Here is a 14590-nt window from a genome sequence, read left to right as displayed (position 1 = left end):
TCAAGCCAGATCGCCACCGGGAATGGCAGGGTGAGGAGAGGGGTGGAAGTGAGCTGAGATGCAGAGAGCAGAGAGTTAGGTTCGGAGAGAAGAAGGCAACTGTTTAGGATTCCAACCCCCAAACGTCTTCGGGGGTCTGATGAATCCATACAGGTCGTACTAGGGCGTCCCCTAACCAGGACCTGTTTTTTTGAAATGGGTTAACTGAAGTTCTTGTACTTGGCCAAGATTTTTGTAAATTACCAAGAACTTAAAAGTCAACCCAAAAAGAGGAGAAAAGGACACTTTTTTAGGAGAGCTGGGAGTTGCCATTAGTTTTTAAATCGGCACTGGCTGTGAGGCTTCTGTTAATTTAAATGAAGGCTGCTGGAGCAGAGCTCCTAGTTAGCTTCAGGGCAAGTTTAGGGCTCAAGTTAGCCCTTAGATTCCGATAGTTTTAGCAAAAAAGACTGTTTGTAGCAGGACGCTGCTGCTACTATGGAGAACATAGTGATCTTAATTAGTTCTGGCTTGCGCTCTCAGGAGGTCTTGTAAGTGTGATAATATTGTGTTACCTCCTTGTAAGACCCTGAATGAAGTAACGGCAGGTTTCTCCCTAAAGGGAGGAGTTAGACTCTCTGCTGCTTATAATAGTCTGATGGTAAATCAATTTCATAAGGTTGGCCGCTTTTAGGGGGTCTCCTAAATCTTTCCTTACTTTTTTTTTTTTTTAATAAACCTTTAGGATATCATTTATCAAGTTCCAATAAGAAAAGGCCTGAACAGGCACCTTCTCAGGGCCAAAAGTTTGATAATAATTTCTTAAACAAGCCGGGTGGTGGTGGCGCACGCCTTTAATCCCAGCACTCGGGAGGCAGAGCCAGGCGGATCTCTGTGAGTTCGAGGCCAGCCTGGGCTACCAAGTGAGTTCCAGGAAAAGGCGCAAAGCTACACAGAGAAACCCTGTCTCGAAAAAACCAAAAAAAAAAAAAAAAAAAAAAATTTCTTAAACAATCTCCTATTTGTTTCCATCTTTTTTCATCTATAGTTTCCTCTTGAGGAAACCAAGGACAAATGTCCCCAATATAGTTCAAAAAAAAAAAAAAATTTAAGATCCCTTTTCTTTACCCTAGTTCCTTATGTCTTGAGAGATTCTTTCAAACCTGAAATAAACAGGTCCTATTTACTAAATGCTTGTCCCATGATGACTCACTCACTGGACACCAAATGTCTCTCCTCGGATCTGTCTCGTGGGGCGGGTAGTCCGACAGCGATCTCCTCTCGGACCTTCACTCACGACCAAAGGGCCGCCGCGGTCCAATGTCAGCCGGCTTGCCTGGGTGCAACGTTCGCCAGGCCCTTCTCAGCTTCAGCCCCACCGTTGGGCGCCAGGTGCACCGGCCAGCGGGGTCTTCAACGGGGACCTAAAGGGATGGCCGGCGAATGAGAGGGACAAGAGACACAGAGAATGAGAGCAAGACAGGACGTCTGATCAAGCTCCAAAATTTTATTTTTCTCTCAAGGCATATATAGGTAGGCAAAGGGGGTTGCTAGCAGGAAGGGACTTAATTATGGGGGTTGCAAGCAGGAAGGGACTTAATTATGGGCTGTTGGGCCAGCAGGGAATGTTGCTCTGAGGGTTATCTATCTACCCTTGTCTAACTGCCTAATTGCCTAACTGCAGCGCAGTCACCTGATATCTGAGAAGAGGTTCTGGTATCTGTGAGAAGAGGTTCTGGTGCTATGGAGACTTAAGCTAGATCTAAGAAAAGAGGAGAGAAACCCAAATATGGCAGCATGTCTATCAAGGGTGGCTTAGGCTTATGGCTCCCGTCAAATGAGGGCTATAGAGAGTTCAGAATTGGGCCGTAAAAAGAGGAACAGAGCTGGGAGGTGGTGGCACACGCCTTTAATCCCAGCACCCAGGAGACAGAGGCAGGTGGATCTCTGTGAGTTCGAGGCCAACCTGGTCTACAGAGTGAGATCCAGGACAGGCACCAGAACAACACAGAGAAACCTTGTCTCGAAGGAAAAAAAAAAGAGAAACAGATAAAGTGCCAGTAGCTAAGTGGAGAATGCGGAGTCAGATATTACAGATACGCAAACCATAGGAAAGAAATTCTGGAGGGGATGGTTGTTACCCTTTTTTGATTGCTTACAAAGACTTGGGAGCTATGTTGGACTTTTTTTTTTTTTTTTTCTTGTTTCTTTTCTTTTTCCTCTTTGAGACACGGTCTCTTTATGTAGCCCTGGCTGTCCTGGAACTTACTATATAGACCAGGCTGGCCTCAAACTCCCAGAGATCCACCTGCCTCTGCCTTCCTGGGTGCTGTGATAAAAGGTGTGCACCACCACCGCCAGGCAGGTGATGGGCATTTTATTTGAATCATTTAATCTGTAAACCCAATCTGTAAGACCGGTCATTTTGTTAACCCCAGTTCACATAGGAAGGAACCAGTTTCATAAACTCAGTCATTGGCTCCTAAGTGATGGATTGGGGATATAACCAAGACTTCTGGCTTTGGAGTTCATACTCTTCCCTCCATTTTCACCCAAACTATCTCTTCTCCAAATTTTAACTCCTGCCCAATGTTTATGTCTGTTGCCATTTATTCCCCTGTTAATAGGAAAAGATAACTACTGGTCTTTCAAGACTTGGCTGAAAGCCAGGTGAGGTGGTACATGCCTTTCAGGAGGCAGAGTCAAGAGGGTCTCTGTGAGTTCGAGACCAGAATGGTCTACAGAGTGAGTTCCAGGATAGCCAGGGCTACAAAATAGTGAGAGTCTGTCTCAATACAAATAAATAAAACCAATACACTGTAGAAAGGACCTGAGTATACATAAATGGTGTATGCACAATTGATATTCTGGGGAAAAGAGGACCCTGGAACCAATCCCTGACAGATGCCGGGGACAACTGTACTGAGAGTATTGGAGGCCACAGGCAGTTAAGTGGGGTGACAATATAACAAGCTGGAAACAATACTGAGAGCAATAACCAGGCATGGTTGTGCGTGCCTGTAATTGCAACATCTGGGAGGCTGAGAAAGCAGAAATTCTACTGCATGTGGTATGCACACTTGTAAACCATAGTACTTGAGAAGTAAAGGCAGGAAGATTGTGAGTTCAAGGCAAGCTCATACTGAGTTTGAGGCTAGTCTGGGCACTATATAAGACCCTGTCTTAAAAGAAAAAAGGAGGATAGGGTGTTGGGGTTGTAGCTCAGTGGTAGAGCTGCTTGCCTAGCATGCCTGAGGCCCTGGGGGTCTATTTCTAGTATTGTCAGGGTGAAGAGTACAAATTCCTGAGTGTAGCATGTGCTGATAGAGTGTGAGCTGGTAGAGTGTGAGCTGATAGAGTGTGAACTGGTAGAGTGTGAGCTGATAGAGTGTGAACTGGTAGAGTGTGAGCTGATAGAGTGTGAGCTGATAGAGAGTGTGAGCTGACAGAGTGTGAGCTGATGATAGAGAGTGTGAGCTGATGATAGAGAGTGTGAGCTGATAGAGTGTGAGCTGATGATAGAGAGTGTGAGCTGATAGAGTGTGAGCTGATGATAGAGTGTGAGCTGATAGAGTGTGAGCTGATAGTGTATGAGCTAATAGTGTGAGCTGATAGTGTGAGCTGATGATAGAGAGTGTGAGCTGATAGAGTGTGAGCTGATAGTGTGTGAGCTGATAGAGTGTGAGCTGGTAGAGTGAGTGTGTGGTGGTAGAGTGTGAGCTGGTAGAGTGAGTGTGTGGTGGTAGAGCACAGGTCAGACCCCCAGCACTGTAAAGAAGGAAAAACAAACAAACAAAGCAAAATGAAAAGTCTTAAGCGTATTTTCCCACACAGTTTTCAGTACATCTGAAGTAGGGTAGTTTTCTTGCTTTACAAAGAATTCCATATTCCTAGCACTTGGGAAGCTGAGGCAGGAGAATCACTGCGAGTTAGAGGCCAGCCTGGGCTAATCAGTGAGTTCCTGGCAGCTAGGGCCACATAGTTAGGTCCTGTCTCAAAAGCCAAACAAATTTGGCAGAGGAGATGGCTCCTCAAGTCAAGCTGAGGAGCCTGGAAACCCAGGTTTGATTTATGACAGCTGTTTACAACTCCTGCAAGTTACCCTCTGACCTTCACATCTGGATAGTCACATCCACACACATCACACAGATGCATGCACACACACACCACACACACACACACACACACACACACACACACACATACATACATACATATATACACACATACATAAATGTAATTTAAAAATTATAAACCAAACAAGAACAGGAATCAAACATGATCCTCACAGCTCTCAACACTTGGAGGTCAGGGGGTCAGGAGACTTGGAATCCCACTGTATTCCATCACTGACTAGCTGGGTAGGGCTCCCAATCTTTGGGACATGCGATCCTAAAACATTATGAATTACTTATGTTCAGTTCAAAATGCAATGGGCGTCCTGCATTTGTCTTGGCTTTGTCTGGTCACCGTCCTGCTGGGTGATCTTGGCCAGGCTGCACAGCTCCTTTGAACTCCTTATCTACAAAGTGGAGAAGCTGGGACATTCCTCACTGTGGTGAGAGTTAACTAAGATCTTCATGAAAAGGTGCCTCACACAGCAAATGGCACATGGTGACTGCCCAATAATGAGCTATTAGGATTCATAACTTTCATTTTAATTTCTGCATCTCCTAGAGAGCAGTTAAGTCTAGCCTATCACATTAGATTTACATCAGCTTCTCAGAAATGCGTCAGTGAACAGTGAGTTAAGAGGAGTCTGGCCTGTCTGGCAGCTGTCTGGGAGCTTGAGTCAGCCTTGTGCCCCAAAGAGAAGATTAGTGACACTAATTTATCAATCAGATGGCATTTCCTCAAGGGGGCAAACTAGCAAACAAAAACAACAGTGTGCTTACTGAAGGGACCACTAGGGGGAGCGTGTGCATTTTGGACCAGACCTGGGATGTCGTGCAAGTTGCAGGCTTTCCATATTTTGAGAACAAAGCAAGGAATAAGAAAGACCTGGGAAGTCCTGGGTTCCAGAGGGAACGTGGAGCCCCCAAATGTCAAGAAAATCAATCTATATGAGACCGTTGCCTGAGGAGCATCAATGAGAAGATGGTGGGAAAAGGAAGGACCAATGCAGTGGGTCAAGAAAGGAAAAAGAGGATAAGGAAAAGAGGACGAGCACAATGAAATATTAAAAAACAATAATAAATTGTATTACAAATTCCAGAGTTCCAGAATGTATAAAGATCCCACCTCCAACAGGTGGTGGTGGTGCATGCCTTTAATCCGCGTAAAACAGGGCTGGGGATATAGCTTGCCGGAGAAGCACTTGCCTCCAATGTGTGAGGCCCTAGGCTTGCTCTCCAGCTCAGCAAAAGAGAATAATTTAAACTAACAACCTCAGTTTGGGGGAAGGAGAGGCAGAAGGGTCAGGAGTTCAAACCTAGGTCGGACTATTTATATGACGGGACTCTGGAGGGAAAAAAAAGCGGCCGAGGATTGGGGTGTAGTTCAGTGGTACAGTCCTTGCCCGGAATATGAGAGGCCCTGAGACTGGTATAATTAAAGGACTTCAGAAGCTTTTGAAATAACATTGCTCAATGGGATTTTAAGGGGCCCTCTTCTACTCTGTTTCCCTTTTCAATAATTGAGATTCTAGGGTGGCTCTAGATGTGCCTTAGATGGGGTTACAGCCCGATGGGGGAAATGTATAGGAGCCCCGAGGGTTGCCTATGGGGTTTAGGACATGTCTTTAAATGGGGTTTCTGGTGAGAGTCCTAGAAAACTTCAAGTTACAGCTAGGAAAGGAGAAAGGCAAAAGTCATTAACTGTGTATGTAGCAATTCTTGATTCTCAGCTGCTCAGAGACATCAATCAAATTCTGGGATGAGGGGCTCCTTCCCTCATCTCAACAGATCTCCCCATCTTTATGTCCTGCCTTCTTAGCATTCCAAGACTGCAGGAGAATCAGGAGTTTAAGATCAGCTTGGAAATGAAGAGCCGGGGATGAGCTCAGCAGCAGAGGACTTGCCTAGCGTGCACAAGGCCCTGAGCTTGGTGCCCAGCATAGCAAATATATATCAATACCAAATAAGTAAAATGTACTGTGTGGAGGTAAACGCCTACAAGCAAAGCACTCAGATGATGGAGGCAGGAGGAGCCTCTGCTACAGAGAGTTCAAGGCCAGCCTGAGCTACTTGAGATCCTATCTCAAAAAACCAACCAGGGCAGAAGAGATGACTCAGTGGTTGACAGTGGTTGCTGCTTTTGCAGAGGATCACATTTGGGGTTCTGACACCCACACTGGGTGGCTCACCACCATTCCTGGGGATCTGATACCCTCTTCTGGCCTCTGTGGGCAGTGAACGCATGTGGTGTACAGACACACAAGCAGGCAAAACACTCAGACACATACAATTAAAAGTAAAAATAAAAGGGGCTGGAGAGATGGCTCAGAGGTTAACAGCACTGGCCGCTGTTCCAGAGGTCCTGAGTTCAACTCCCAGCACCCACGTGGTGGCTCTGTAATAAGATCTGGTGCCCTCTTCTGGCCTGCAGGCATACATACAGGCAAAACACTGTATACATAATAAATAAATCAATCTTTAAAAAAATAAAAATTAAAAAAGCCTGCCTTTCTGTCAGGGACAACCTCCCTAAAAGAACACATCATTTGCAAAGGGTCTCCCTCATCCCTCTACAGAAAAGAGAAAATACAAGGAAAAATGACCATCCATTCCTGTTCATGGATATGAAAAGCCCAGGATGCTATAAATCATCACTATTCAGCCATGCACAAACTACCATAGTCCTGTATGTAGGCTGCTCCACTGTCCTGTTAGCCCACAAGTGGGAAAGCTAGGGGGAGGGGAGGAGACGGGAGGGGAGGGGAGGGGAGGGGAGAGGAGGGGAGGGGAGGGGAGAGGAGGGGAGGGGAGGGGAAGAGACAGATGGATCCCGGAAGATACTTGGCCAGCCAATCTAACCCAAACAGCAAGCTCCAGATTCAGTGAGAGAAAACTGCCGTATTTCTGTCTCAGAAAATACAGCACAGGGGCCGATGGGCTGTTTCAGCTGGTAAAGACTTGAAAACCAGATTTCAACTTCCAGGACCCATATAAAGGCAGAAGCAGAACTGAATCCACAAAGGATTCACACTTCCACACGTGTGCTGATGGACATCATATGCACGTTCTTTTTGCATGCACGCACACACACATACTCTTATTTTAAATGGTAGAGAGATGGGCATGGTTGCACATGCCTTTGATCCCAGCACTCTGGACACAGAGGCAAGCCTATAGAGAGAGTTCCAGGTCAGCCAGGGCTCATAGTGAGACTCTGTCTCAAACAAAAGAAAACAAAACTAAAAGCCATATAAATAAAAAAAAATTTAAAACAGAAATAAAAATGGTAGAGAACGATTGAAGAAGACACCCAACGTTGACATCTAGCCTCCAAATGAGAATGGAGGGATGGCACAAACTTACAAATAGAAGTGCATATATTGCACACACACACACACACACCATATATAGAGAGTTATATATAATACATAAATATATATGATTATATGTAACTATGTATGATTATATATATAACTATTTTAAAACACTAGCCTGTTGATGCTAGCCTGGGCTACACAGTGAGTTCCATACCAGTCTGAGCTACAGACGGAGACCTTGTTTCAAGAAACAAAAGCCAAGACATTGATCCAGCAGTTATCCTGTACAAACCCTCCGGGAAGCAGGGAAGTATGATGCGGATTTTACCTGTGGAACTCTGAATGGCTTTTGAGTATTGGTCCTGTGGAGGCTCCCTAGTCTACTCCCAGTCTTGGAAGTGCTTTTCTCTTCTTTCAGACTATCTCTACTTCTGTCACTGAATAACTATAGAAGAAAGGGAGAACGAAGCGGGGAAAAGGGGGGAAGGAAGGAAGGACAGATGGAAGGAAAGAAAACCGAGTTGTCATCATGTTTGGGGTTCTCCCGGCTGGAAAGGGGATGTGGGTTTGGACCCAGGTCCAAGGTCTTCGCTCCCGACACTGGTTTGTCTAGGACCTCGATTCATATGTCCAGTCAGCCTCTGGTGCATGAAGTTGTGAGTCCCAAGCGAGAGAATCATGGAAAAGTAAAAACAAGACATCTCCCAAACTTCAGAAAATTCAGCAGCCGTAGTTATAGGGCCCGGGAAGCTTAGGCAGATTTGGGGACTGGAGGGATGGGGACTTGCAATGACAATTGAAGGGTGGGGGATTCAGTTTGTGACCAAATTCTAATAAGCAGGATGGAGTCTGACTGGCCTGGAAGTTCACAGGCTGGGAGGCTGTGGAATCTGTTTGTCCGGTCCAGGGCATGCTGAGTCTCTATTCTCATTTCTAAACCTTCCAGGCCTCCGTCTGCGGAGCCCTCCCCCACGGTCGCACCTGCTGGCAGCGGGGGCTCCAGTGAACCGACAAGTTCCAAGAATTCAGGCCCCTTCCCCCACCTTTTACATAGCCAAGCCCTGAGACAAAAGGCGCCCAGAGTCTAGAGCTCTTTTCTCGGCCTCTGCCAGCTCCGGGGAGTGCCAGACAGCTGGAGCCGAGCTCCTACCACACCATTCACACTTTTTACCACCTGCCCATCCCACTCCCTTCTCTCCACCCACGGCCAGGAGACCCTAGGATCCTCACAGTTTTCTGGAGACTGAGGGTGGCTACCTGTGGAGTGGGCAGGGAAACAGTCCATGTGAGCATTCACGGCTTAGACTGCAGGTGCTGATCTTTTGTATAGGACACCATGACTCCATGGGACACCGCTGCAATCGAAAGGCACACAGGGTCACCGGAAGCTTCTTGCCTGGTCACTGCACTTGATTTCTGGCCTCACTTCCCTGGAGGACATTGATCCCTCTCTTTCTCAGATAGTTCCTTTATCCACTGATAAATGTAACCTATTCACCGAGCACTTCCTGTGTGCCAGGGTCGGAGCTTTTGAGTTCATTCTGGTCTCTTCAATGTCAGCAAGTCAGCAGAACCACTAAGATGTGAATCCAGGTCTTCCACATCTTGAGTGTGGGGCTGAGGACTGATGTCTTGTCCAAATCCCTCCAGTCCGTGCTGTTTACCTGTTCACTGATATTCCCATATGTGTGCAAAAGCATCATCCTGCCTTTTCGTGGTCCTCAAGGCTGGCCCAGACTGGCCCTTCCTAACCTCTGGAACATACATTGTGTTCTCATCACCCAGTCCCAGGGCAGTTACCCCTCAGTGCTGGGAGATGCCCTGGGGAGTTAGTTCTACGTCCGGCTTGGATCAGCTGCCACAATTCTGCCTCCCTCTCTTGCAAGTCCTGGCCCACTGGACTAGCTCCACCTTAAGAGAAAAGGAGAGCTAGTTAACTCTGTCTTTTAAGATACTCCCAAAGCACTTCCAGCTCTGAAGTTGTGGGTCAATGTATCAAAGACAATCTTGTAGGGACAGGAGGGGCGGCTCTGTACCAGAAGACTTCAGGCAGCATTTCTAAGGTTTGCACATTGTCATGCCTTGGAACTGGAAAAAAGGGACTTATTCATCCCTTGGACCCCCTCCTGGGAGTTCTTTTTACAGTCCCTTAATAAATCTGTTGGCTCTGCTAACACACACACACACACACACACACACACACACACTGATAAAAAATAAAAACTTAAAATCAACAGCCCACAATAAGCCAACTGCTTGGGAGAAATGCAACTTTTTTGCGAACGTGAGTCCGAGAAAAGTTTGTAAAAACACTGCTTTCCAAACCTAAAAGCTGGACCTTCAGTTGGCCAAAATGGCTAAATGCTCCAACAGAGCCATGCTTGTTCGTAAGCAATGTGAATGCCTTCCTAAACTGTGTACACACAAAACAACAGAAACTGAGAAGAATGAGAGACCAGAGAAACACACATCTGCTCAGGTCCACCTTGCATACCCCTCAGACCACCCACCCCTTGCCTCCTCCATCTTCCCACCTTGGAAGAGTGTGTGGTGCTTTGGACTAGATCCTGGCAGTAGACTGTAGTGCCACATTGCCATTTCTCATAACCACCCGCACCTGAGGTCCAAAGCGTAACGCAGGATAAGGCGTCTGGTGACAGCACACATCTCTGCTTTGAGTTCGTCGTTTTTATTTGTAAGTTTTTTGAGACAAGTCTTGCTGTTAGCCCTGACTGACCTGGAACTCCCAGTGATCTTTTGCCTGCTGCCTCCTCCGCCTTGTTTGTTTGGAGTGCTGGAATGGTAAGCATCCGCCTCCACTAGCAGCCAGCTAGTTTGACTGAAGAATAACTAGTTCACAAGCTGACCCACACTTGAGCCTTTTCTCTGTGACAGTCACTGTATAAATTCTTTCTTTATGTTTTATTATTTAAGCTAAACATTTTTTCTTTACGTTTATTTATTTATTTGTGTGTGTTGGCAGGAAGTACACAATATAGCCGGCTCCTTCTGGAGGGCAGAGAACAAGTCAGTCTTCTCGCCTTGCACTTTGTGGGCAAGCCCCTTTGCCCACAGACCCTTCCCGCTGGTCATCTCATCTTTATCAGAATCCAAGGAGGTGATTATTAGAATGACCATTTTCTCAGATGAGGACATTGAAGCTCTAAGAGTTTAATTTGTTCCTGAGATCCATGTGGCCTGGAGCTGGCTTTGGATTCCTGGTCCTTCAGCCTCCGCTGTTCCCCAGGGTGACAGAGAAGCACCACCACACCTGGTTGAGAGCTGAGATTTAAATTTGTGTTTAAACCGGATGTGGTTTAAATGTGCCTTTAATCCCCGCACTCTGGAGGCAGAAGTAGGTGGATCTCTCTGAGGCCAACCTGGTCTACATTGCAAGTTCTAGGACAGTCAGGATCACAAAGAGATTGTTTCAAAATAGCCAAACAAACAAACAAAAAACCCATGGTTACTCAATTCTGAAGCTACTACTATGTTATTTTGATTTTTGTTTGTTTGTTTGTTTTTGTTTTGGAGATGGGGTTTCTCTGTGTAGCCCTGTCTTAGAACCCACTCTGTAGACCAGGCTGGCCTCAAACTCAACAATCTGGCCGCCTCTGCTTCCAGAGTGCTGGGACTAAAGGTGTGCATCACTACCACCAGGTGAAAAACAAATTTATATATATATATATATATATATATATATATATATATATATATATATATATATATATATATATATATATATATATATATATATATATATATATATATATATATATATATATATATTTTTTTTTTTTTTGAGACAGGATTTCTCTGTGTAGTTTTGGTGCCTGTCCTGGATCTTGCTCTGTAGACCAGGCTGGCTTCGAACTCACAGAGATCCGCCTGGCTCTGTCTCCCAAGTGCTGGGTTTAAAGGCATACGCCACCGCTACCTAGCAAAAAACAATTTTTAATTGCATTTATTCCTGAATCTAGAACCAGGGTACATCTTGGAAGAGGGGGTGGAAAGAGTCTAAGAGCCAGAGGACCAGCAAGTCTGCTGTAGACTGTGTCTCCCAGAAATGACAGGGAAGTTACACTATGGAAATCCTAACAGAATGGCCGCCTAAGCAGGACCTGAACAAGTGACACCAGCAGACACTCTGTTATGGGAGGGGAATTCATGGGACCCCACCCTTACACAGAGAACTACCTGCAGCTGAGGACTTCTGGGAAAAGTAAAAGGAAAGTTAGTAGGTTATCCTTAGGATGAACCCCTTAATCGGTGACCCAAGGCCAAAGGGTCAGCCCTGAAATTACATAAATACTAAACAGATTCACCAGGATATACATACATACATACATATATATATGTGTGTGTGTGTGTGTGTGTGTGTGTATATATATATATGTGTGTGTGTGTGTGTGTGTGTGTGTGTTTTAGATTACACTTATTTATTTATTGTGCACACACACACACACACACACACACACACACACACACACACACACACGGGGGCATGCGCCTTGCTTGGTATGCATGTAGAGGTCAGAGAACTGCTAAATAGAGTTAGTTTTCTCCTTCCACCCCGAAGGTCCCAGGGATGGAACTCAGGTCCTCAGGCTTGGTGGCAAGCACCTTTACCCCGTGAGCCCTCTCTCTGGTCTGAAGCTATTACTCATAATTTGCATTCTATGTAGCCTCAGAGAATTTTAATTTGGAGGCAGAGGGGGGCTGGCTTTTTGAGCCTAGGCTCTCCTTCGTAGCCTAGGCTGTCCCGGAAGTCAGCATGTACGTAACCCATAATGTTGGCTGTCCTAACTCAGCCTTGGAGAGCTGGGATTACAGGCACGGGCCTCCATACCCAACTTTATGTTTTGAGTTACTTAGCATTTACCTAAATGAGAAGGTAGAATAATGAACCACTCAGAATGAATGCTTTAAGGAACTCAGTAACTATCAATATGTTGTTATTTATGTTTCTCTTGCAGTTTAAAATGCAAGCCCTTGAAATCTTATTAATTTATCTCCTAATTCTTTTTAGAATATCTTTTATGTGTGTTTGGCTTGCATACATGTCTGTGCATCATATGCACGCAGTACCCATGTATCTCCTAGAACTGGAGTTACAGTTATGAGTCAGTAAGTGGGTGCTGGGAATTGAACCCGGGTCCTCTGGAAGAGCAGTCAGTGCTCTTAACCACTGAACCATCTCTCCAGCCCCGCCCCTTACTTCTTCTTCTTCCTTTTTTTTAATTGTTAAAACCTTTTTTTTTTTTTTTTTTTTTTTGGTTTTTCAAGACAGGGTCTCTCTATGTAGCTTTGCGCCTTTCCTGGAACTCACTCGGTAGCCCAGGCTGGCCTCGAACTCACAGAGATCCACCTGGCTCTGCCTCCCGAGTGCTGGGATTAAAGGCGTGCGCCACCACCGCCCGGCTGTTAAAACCTTTTTAACAGTAATAGAGTAACATGTAACAGTTGGAAGCAGGTGCGGTGGAAGCAGGTGCGGTGGTAGCCAGCACTTGGGAGATGGAGGTAAGAGAATCATGAGGTTGAGACCAACCAGGGCTACAGAGTGAGGCCTTGTCTAAAAACTGAAACAAGACAAAAAACAGAGTCAGGCATGATGAGAAGGGTCAGCTTTTGTCATTTTTTTACTTTTTATTTTTAGATTTACTTGTTTATTATGTGTACAGTGTTCTCAGAAGAGGAGCATCAGATCTCATTACAGATGGCTGTGAGGAACCACGTGGGTGCTGGGAATTGAACTCAGGTCCTCTGGAAGAGCAGCCAGTGCTCTTAACCTCTGAGCCATCTCTCCAGCCCACCTTTGCCATTTTTTATCTTTTTGGTACTAGCCATTCAAATTAAGGTGGGATTAGTTGGAGAGTTGACTCAGAGGTTAAGAGCATTTATTCAGTCCCAGCATCCACACTGGGGGGGGGGGGGTCTCGTGACCTCTGCACCTCTGACAACTTCTTCCAACCTCTAAAGGCATTAGTCTCGAGTGTGGGGCATATACATACATGCAGGCAAAAAACTCACATACATAAAATAATAAAATTCAAAGAAATCAGTAGAGAAGATTCAACTCTCAATATATGTATGTATGACTGCAATGTAGGACATTTTCTTATGTAACCAACATATTGTTATTACTATTAATAAATTTATCATTAGTTCTTTAAGATATGTTAAGGTACTTTAAAGGCCAAAGACTGGGAGCAGGAGAGAGGGCTCACAGTTTTGAGCACTTAGGGCTAGCTTTTGTAGAGGGTTTTGGTTCTCAGCAGTCACATGGCAGCTAACCACTGTCTGTAATTCCAGTCCCCAAAGGATCTGACACCTTCCTCTACCCTCCACAGGTACTGCACGTGCATGGTAAACAGATACATGCAGGCAAAACACCCATAAAATAAACGTAAACATTAAAAAAAAGGATACTTTAAAGATCTATATTCAATTTTTTCGCAAAGTCAGATGGCTTCAGAGGCATTTGTGATGCCAGATTGGAGGGGTGATCAGCTCCAGAGATGCCAACTCCAGCGCTCTCAGGACTGTGTCTAGGATATGCTAGAGCTCAGGGATGTGTGGAGGACCATTTGTTCTTTTCCTGGGAGTGAAAAATAACGGTAGCTCTTATGTAGTTGTACTGTGTACCTTCCTGTGCTGGCTATCAGAAATTAACATTAGCTCTTTAAAATTGCTTGAGTTGGCACACATTAATTATATACAGTACTGGATTTCATTATTAGACTTCCATACATGTACACAATCTATTTCCATCATATTCATCCCCTCTATTAGTTACCGTCTCTTGCCCTCTTCTCCCACTCCTACTCATCACCTTCTTCTGCCCAACTAGTCCACTTTGTGTGTGTGTGTGTGTGTGTGTGTGTGTGTGTGTGTGTGTGTGTGTCCCACTGAGTTTCATTAGGGTTATTTACAGGCGTGTAGATAAGAGTTTGTTTGTAAGAGTACGTGCCCCTTACCAGTGGCTACACTACTGAAGAAAAATGTCCTTCCTTTTCCCATCATCCTTTACTAGGATTAAGTCCTCAGGGAGGTTTGGGACCCCGTGGGCGCCTTCTCCCCTCTTTGGGACAGGGTGTTGACAGGCCTAATCTTGCTGTGAGTTCAAGAACCAAACAGTGGCCTAGCCTGATGGTGCATGCCTTGTAGGTAGAGCTCTGA

This window comes from Peromyscus californicus, unplaced genomic scaffold, assembly GCF_007827085.1.
Source record: "Peromyscus californicus insignis strain IS unplaced genomic scaffold, ASM782708v3 Scaffold_15__1_contigs__length_86483966, whole genome shotgun sequence".
NCBI classification, from domain to species: domain Eukaryota; kingdom Metazoa; phylum Chordata; class Mammalia; order Rodentia; family Cricetidae; genus Peromyscus; species Peromyscus californicus.
The sequence above is the reverse complement of the archived record's forward strand: the minus strand, read 5'-3'. Positions refer to the sequence as shown.